Genomic DNA, 8,500 nt, shown 5'->3' on the forward strand with positions numbered 1-8,500 from the left:
ATAGCCTATAATAGAAAAGAATCTGAAAAAGAAGAGATATATCTGCAGACACATATATATATATATATATACACATATATATGTATAACTGAATCACTTTGTTGTATACCTAAAACTAACACAACATTGTAAATCAACTATACTTCAATAAAAATAATCTGATGGCAACGATGGAAGCTGGGGTCAATCTTGAAAAGGACAAGTATCATCTTACCTCTGCCTCAGGTAAAGCCCTTGTGTCACCTGTTGGCAAAGGGGGTGCTGCTCTTCTCTAGCAAGATGGAAGGGAATGTTTCTTCCCACTCAGAGGAATCCAGGGCTTCAAAATTCTCAGATACATCCACCTACATGCTTGATGAAGGTGAGGAGATGCAAGTCCATTAAAAAAATTTCCTTCCAACCAGACTCCTTTCTCAATGGTGCCAGTCCCATTCTTTATTCTGGTATCTCTTGGGCTCCTGGTTCCTTTCTTGGAAATAATCATCATGCTGATCTTCATTAAGGAGCAGGTCCTGGTGCCTCCTGCTGCTCTCTTGGGACCAGCTAGACAATCTCTGAACAGATGTCTTTTTCTGGAAGAGCTCCTGCTGGCACCCACACTGTAGGACTTGGCTTCAGTGCCATGAAGCTCTTAAGCGGGGAGATGAGGGCACAGCAACACTCATCACTGACGACCTGAGACTGTTTGATAACAGTAATAGCTGCAAGCATCGTCTCAATCAAGTCACTGTAATCCCCTGCACGGGCTCCAGAAATCACTTTGGAAGTGGCACTGTTGGAAATTGCTCTGTTTTGCTTCATGATCTCTCCAAATTCAGCTTCACTCACCATAGAGGGTGGAAAGCCCAAATCTTGGCTGCAGCGGTGGATAGAGGGGCCAAAGGCCTTCATGTAAATATCTGGTGGAGGCCCCACTGTAGCATTTGGTGGGGGAGAGAAGGCTGGATCGAGGTAAAGGCGGTGGGATGACCCAGGAGAAGGTACAGCTAAATAAGGAGATAATGGAGGGGCATGAGATGCTCATGGTAGATGCCAGAAGGAAGAGGAGGGACTCCAAGGCTTGAGGAGAGAAGTGGTAGGGATGGAATTGGGACTGGGACCAAACCCATCAGGTGAAGGGCTGAAGGAGGGCAATTGAAGTCGGGCAGCACACTGAGGGGCTTATCCATGTGGACGAATGAGAGTACAAGTTGCTCAGAGTGTGGCCCATCCACCAGCAGAACCACTAGAATCTCGGTCATGGTCCCATGGAGCTTTTTCCACTCTTGAGACTCAAATACATTCACCTTCTGAGCCCCTGCCTCAAACTGTGGCAGGTTCTGCCAGGTGGCTGACCTCACATCCACTTTTTCTCCATTAAGTACTTTTCTGGCAAGAATTTCCAACAGTTTTGCGGACAGTTTTCAGAGGCTTCCACCTCCTCAGCATACCCCCTTGGACTGGCCATTTGCTCCATTCTCTGTAAATTTCAACTCCACCACACCACAGACTCCTACAAAGTGAATAACCTGGCTCAGCTGCTTGTCTGTGGTCCAGCAGGAGAAGCTGCTCACATAGACAGCAGTTTGTCTGTTACTCAGGCCACTGTAGGTATGCAGAATTACAGGGCTTATTGGGCTTCGAGTTGACTCCTGGTGAACAGGAAGAGGTGACTTAGTACTGCTGCTTCTATCATGTGAGGGCTGTAAGGTGGACATCAACAAATGGGATTGCTTTTCCCATAACACCCAAATTGTGATGTGGTTTCTGCCGAAGGAGGCACGGCAACAGGGTCCTACAGTGCCCACGGAGGGATGGTACTTCTGCCCGCACGGCAAGCTGCATCTCATATGAGAAGGGATGGGGCATATAAGGTGAGACTTGGCACGTGAGAGGTAGGGTCACTGGAGACCTCTGGCTCAGCGGTGAGAGACTGAATTGGACTGAATTCTTCCTCTGTTCTCTGGACATTTCTAACATAGCCCTTAATCAGTCACTGAGGGAGTCTCCCCAGGGTCAGAGAGGCACATTGCCTTGGGACAGAGGCTACAGGTTGTAGCATTTTCCCCCCATCCCCCAACCCTAACCCGACCTCCCCTCAGAACATGACAGCTGTCCAACCCGTCCAGTGGTAAGTGATGTGCTTATCCTCAAAGGGCAGTTCTGGGTGTCTTTAAAACGTAGAGATAACAAAATAAGGTGATAATTTGAGGAAAAGATATAGAATGCCAGAAGAGCCGTTTACCCAGAGAATTTTGTCTCCCCATTTTTATTTTGTTTTTACTCAATAAAACAACTTTTAGCTTTAATTACTGAGAGCAAACAGAAAAAAAAAAGTCTTGCCCCTCTGTTGTCGGTTATTTGTTTATCTTTCTGGTAGGTTGAAAACTGTATAAGAAACTTGATGCTGTCAGTGTTTTATACTGCACTGTATTTTTTTCCTCTTGCAACAAAACATTTTAAAATGAGAAATGAGGTATGAGCTGTTAAACAAAAACTAAAAGACAAATATGTGATTCCACTTATATAAGTTAACCTAAAGTAGTCATATTTATAGAAGGAAGACTGGTAGTTACCAGGGGCTGGGGGGAGGGGAGGGTGGGGAGTTAGTGTTTAATGGGTGCGAAGTTTCAGTTTGGGAAGATGAAAAGTTCTGGAGATGGATGGTGGCAGTGGTTTCACAATGTGAATGTACCTAGTACCACCAAGCTGTACACTTTAAAATGATAAATTTAATGTTGTATCTATTTTACCATGATACAAAAGAAAGGAAGAAAGGAAAAAAGAAAGAAGGAAAGAGGGAGAGGGTGGACGAACCCAGAGAGGAGACAAACACTTATCTGTAGACAGAAAAAAATTCCTCTCGCAAATCAGGATCACATCTTTCAGTCATGGAAGGGATAAAAACAAGATAGACTCCTACCAAATCTGTACCCAAGGGCAGCCCTTAACAGGCTCCCTCCCTGATGAGTCTTTCCTTCTGGAACAGAAAGCAAAAAAACGAGTATTAAATTGGATTTTTATGCCGTTCGATATTTCAGACTCTGGGTGTGGTGTGATTGCTGTATTTACTGAATGCCTGCAGCGAACCAGACACTCTGTAAACTTCAGAGTCACTCCTATCAGATAGATCTTATTATTCTCTCTCTCTCTCTCTTTTTAACAGATTAGCAAACTGAAACTCAGAGAGGTTGAACCACTTCCTGAGACCTTAATGGTCTATTAGGCTATTAATGGACTAGAAGCAGAATTTAGTCCTGGCTAGGCCTGTCTCCCAAACCCCACCCCACCACCCTCTCTTTCCTTCAGTAACACTTGCAATGCTCTTTGCTGGCTGGACTCATACCAAGAAGGGACATGGTTCAGGAGGGTGCAAATTTAGTTCATTTCAACAAATGTGACAGGATTCTGGTCACTGTGCTAGAAATTGATAAGTGGTGTGTGACCTTGTATTATGTATTTCCATATAGTCTATAAAATGCCCTTCTGATTGTGACAAGAAAACTAAAGTGGACAAAACATTTTGAAGGAGCCAGCTCAAAGGTGTTGCCACTGGCCGTATGGAATATCATTTGGAAAATCCATGATACCCCTAGTGATACTCAGAGAGAGAGATAGAAAAAGAGAAAAGAGGAAAAGATCTTTATAGAAGAATAACTTAGAGAGAAGGAGATAATAAATAGAAACAAAATGATCTCATTAGAAATCATCATTTTGTAACCCTTATATAATAATTGATTCGGGCAAGGATTAATAAAGGATGCTAAAACCACTGGGTGAAAGTTTGTTGGAGAATAAGATAGTTATATTATTCAAATTATTACCCCACAGATTCTTCTTTAATCAAAAATGAAAAAATATGTTTACAGTGAAGATATCTGGCAGACGCGCCTTAACCAAGTGATCAAACTTGTTTCTCAGTAATAACAGAACAAAATTTACATTCTGTACCTCTTTCTCATAAGCTACAGGGGGAAATACACAATGTCATTTATGTAGTTGTCTTGCCAAAATGTTTAACTTGAATCTTATCATTAGGACCAATCCAGAATTGTGGTAAATCTATAAGACAGTAACTCAGCTTCTTCAAAATGTCAGTGTCAGGAAAGAAAGAAGAAAAGGCAGAGGGATACTATTCTGCATTAAAGGAGACGAAAGAGATGTAACAGCCAGACATAATGCATGAATCTGGATTTCATCTTGGATTATTTAAAATTATTTATTTATTTTGGTTGCACCAGGCCTTAGTTGCGGCAGGCAGGCTCCTTAGTTGCAGCACGTGGGTGCCTTAGTTGCAGTCTGCAGGCTCCTTAGTTGTGGCAGTCGGGCTCCTTAGTTGCAGCACTTGGGCTCGTTAGTTGCAGCATGCATGTGGGATCTAGTTCCCTGACCAGGGATTGAACGAACCTGGGCCCCCGGCATTAGGAGCTTGGAGTCTTATCCACTGCACCACCAGGGAGGTCCCCTCATCTTGGATTTTAAAAATATGTAAATGCCATTTTGAAGATAAGTGGACTGTATGTTAGATGATATTATCAAGTCATTGAAAGTGTCATTTGGGGTGAAGTGTCATGATATTTGCAACTTATTTTTAAATGATTCAAAAAGTATGTTTTTATATATTATATGTTATATAAATATAAAAGTTATATACATATATAAATATATAGAGACAGACAAAGGCAGAGACTGAGTAGAAACAATGACCTACCTATTAGCAATGAGCATCCCTAGGGCCCACACTGTGGTCTTGAAATACTATTTCTCACTAAAAGAAACCAGAGCCTCTGGAAAAAATGGCTAATTCCAAGTCTGTGGCAGAAAATGACAAGATGAGCCTGGAATATCTTGTCTATCAAATACCGAGGAGGTTACCAAAGACTGTTAGGATCACCTCAAAACATTTCACAGCCCACCTGAAGAAGATTTCACTGGCCAAAGATGAGAGAACTGGAGCTTCAGTCATGATAATAGTAATTTTGATGGATTAAAACAAATCAAATATGTTTAAATCTATGAGCTCAAAGAGAATTGATCACCTTCAGAATGTGATAGGGCATCAATTCATTATATTGAAAAATGGTTTAAATAAAAACAAAGAATCTATCCTGCCTTTCTATATGAACTATATACCACTGGGTAACCAAATAATAGATTGGGGGAGTATCTCTTTATAATAGTGTTTCAACTAACAAATGAGTAGAAATTATTAAAATTAGAATATCTCCATTCTGCAAACCAAGTGAACTACTAGATAACAGGCAGTAATAATCACCAATGGCTGCTGACATCACACCGAGGAGACAACCAGATGTGCCTACTACAGAATTGCCCGACACCTGCTTGCCTTGACAACAGGATCAACGTGATCCAGCTGCCAATTTGCAGGAAATACATAGGACAGAGAACCTGTTGAATTACACCATGAGCATGCACTCAACAGAATCCAGGCTGTGGGAAACTCTGCCAGTCGAAGGACGCAGATAAAATGTAAGGGAGAGAAAGAGATCATTAAGGTAAAACTTAAAATATATTTTGTAATAGGCAAGACTAAATTATAATGTCCAGGGACATTTGATCACAATTGGGTGATAAAACTATTTGCAAAGCAGCAATTACTGTAAAAGTAATTGGGGAAGAAAGTGTTCATCATTGGAATGAGTCTCATGGACAGAGCTTCTGAAGTGGAAGCCAAGGTTTTATTTTCTGACCTGGGCTGTAGTTACAAAGCTGTTCACTTTTATAAAAATTAATTGTCATACATTTGTTTCATGTAGTTTTCCATATCTTTATTTTATATTCTAATAAAATTAATTATTTTAAAAGAGAGAAAGAGGGGACTTCCCTGGTGACGCAGTAGTTAAGAATCCGCCTGCCAGTGCAGGGGACACGGGTTCGAGCCCTGGTGCAGGAGGATCCCACATGCCGCGGAGCAACTAAGCCCGCGAGCCACAGCTACTGAGCCTGCGCTCTAAAGCCCGTGCTCCACACCAAGGGAGGCCGATGCAATGAGAAGCCCACGCACCGCAACGAAGAGTGGCCCCCGCGCACCGCAGCTAGAGAGAGCTCGTGCGCAGCAACAAAGACCCAACACAGCCAAAAATAAAAATAAATAAATTTTAAAAAATAAAATAAAATAAAAGAGAGAAAGATACTTTAGGAGACACAGCAACCAACTGCAATCTGTGGACCTTGTTTGGATCCTAATTTGAACAAACTAATTATAAGCTATTTATGAGATAATCAGGCAAATTAAAACATTGACTAGATCTTTGATGATATTTAGGTATTATCGTTTAATTTTAGATGTAATAATGCTATTGTGTGTTTTAGAAAAAGAGTCATTATTTAAAGATACACACTGAAATATTTTAGATAATGCCTAAGGTTTACTTCAAAATAATACATTGGGGGTAGAAATGGCAAGTAGATGTATAAATGAAACAAACTGGCCAAAGTTGATAACTGGTGAGACTGGTTGCAGAGTACATGGGGAGGGGGGTCATTATAGTATTCCCTCGACTTCTGTGCATGTTTGAAATTTTCCATAATGAGAAATTTCTTTCATGATTTGAACGAGTAGTTTATAAGCAAAAGAAAGCTGGACCCCTAAGTTCTGGGTGTGGATGGCTCAAGCAGCTCCCTCTCTCTTCAGTGAACTGCTCTGAAAATTCTCCCTCCATGGAACAGTTGTTTAAGTCAACCAAAACTTCAGGGCCAGGTGTCATTTGTCAGATAAAATGTCCCTCCGTACTGAATATTCCCAACACTTCTTTCAGATCAGACTGGCCAAATAAAACATGTTTTCAGTTCTCTGTGGAGGGCTGAGGACTGTGAACCACAGCCTCTCTGCAGTGTGCATCCTGTCTAGGAGCTGAAGCCCAGATTGGTACCTTGTAGGACAGAACCTTCCATTCCATCCTGCAGAATTTCAGGTCCAGACCCAATATCTGTCTCTGAAGTGCCTCCCACACTTGTTGAACAGCTGCTCAATCTCAAGTTAGCACCCAAAGTAAAACATAATAATATGGGTTGTTTTTTAAGGCCTCGCTGCCTCAATTTTGTCATGCTGACATCAGCACCATATGCCTACTGGTGTGGCAAATTGAGAAGAAAGTGTTTCTATGGCCATGCTGCTGATTTCAAAAATAGCATAGCTAATGAGCCAGCTGTGGTTAGACAGAAAAACATTAATAATCATTTCTGCAGTTTCTTTCATCCTAAACAGTTCTCACATATTCCTCTCTATCTTTTCAAAACTGTAATACAGATGTCATACAGATGGCCCATTTGATGGGTTCTATTCTAAACAAGCCACCTGGGAGATCACTGTTTTTATCAAAAGGTAGGGAAAATAATTTATCCCAGGTCAAATGGGCCGCGCTAAAAGTAAATTATGATTTTGACAAAATGATGTACGTTTTATAAGACAGTGTTATCAGTTCATGAAGATACAGTGATGTGTCCCCCTGGAACTTAAAAATGAGGGAAATAAAGATTCATTTGAGCATTAAACAGTGCAATCAATATATAGTGATCAGAGCTGAGAATATAAATCTGCTTAGAGACCAGACAGCTGTCAGGTCAGCAAGACTGGGCTGTCAAAGAATGAATATATTATGATACCTAAAGAGTATGTTCACCCAAAGTGTGTGTGGCGGGGGGCGGTGTGTGATGTTGGTCCATCAGAGAAATACAGGAAAAAGTGTCACTCAGACAAGTGTTGGCTGTGTGTGTCTAAACATTGTTCAGGGGACGGGAGCCTTAACCAATGGCTCTGAATTACTTGAGTCTTATGGCTCAAGATCATGTGAGCCGGATGCATCAGGCTTTGGAAACTCAAGGCAGAGGTTGCAAACTGGAGTACTGGGCACCTAACCTCGCTTACAGCTGGATTCGTCTGGCTCTGTTAGGTTCTTTTTAACTGGAAACTTTTTTTTATTGAAAAGATTTTACGTAAGATTATCCTTTTATTACTTTTATTGAAAAATCCCACATTCCCACATGGCAGCAGTCAGCTAGAGCTGTGTAAGAGCTGTCCCCTGCAGACGGCTCTCTGCTGTCCACAGCCCACACCAGGCCCCTTCGCTCAGCTCGCTTACGTCCCTGGCCCCTGGACACATCTGCACTGGCCACCCCCAGCTTAATACCTTCAGCTGGCCTCATTTCCTGTGTTTTGAATCCATGCTGCTCACAAAATCTTCTTTTCCGGCCTGACTTCCCTTGTTGGTCTTCTACAGGGAGAAAATGAGCTGGTCATTCAATGTGAGGATTCCTGACTTTGTGACAGTTTTATGTTTCAAGGCTCAGTAAGACACTGGCATTTTGATTTTACACATCAATCTCCGATAAGTCAGCCCTAGAGAGATGGCTCCAGTCTTGGTGTAACAACAAAACCAAGTGTCATTCTCCAAGGCTGACAATCAAACTTCTGTTGCTGCTAAACTCCCTAATGCAGTGACTTGGGACTAAACTATTCAATGTCACCATATGGAATCCTGCACAAAGAAGACATTTTCCA

General features: G+C 41.8%; 1 pseudogene; it reads right to left on the reverse strand.

Moving 5' to 3' along the window:
- Nucleotides 1-413: 413 nt before the first annotated feature.
- Nucleotides 414-1,829, reverse strand: LOC101329600 (cleavage and polyadenylation specificity factor subunit 7 pseudogene; annotated as a pseudogene).
- Nucleotides 1,830-8,500: the final 6,671 nt, after the last annotated feature.

Source organism: Tursiops truncatus, chromosome 2 (assembly GCF_011762595.2).
Source record: "Tursiops truncatus isolate mTurTru1 chromosome 2, mTurTru1.mat.Y, whole genome shotgun sequence".
In the NCBI taxonomy this organism is placed as follows: domain Eukaryota; kingdom Metazoa; phylum Chordata; class Mammalia; order Artiodactyla; family Delphinidae; genus Tursiops; species Tursiops truncatus.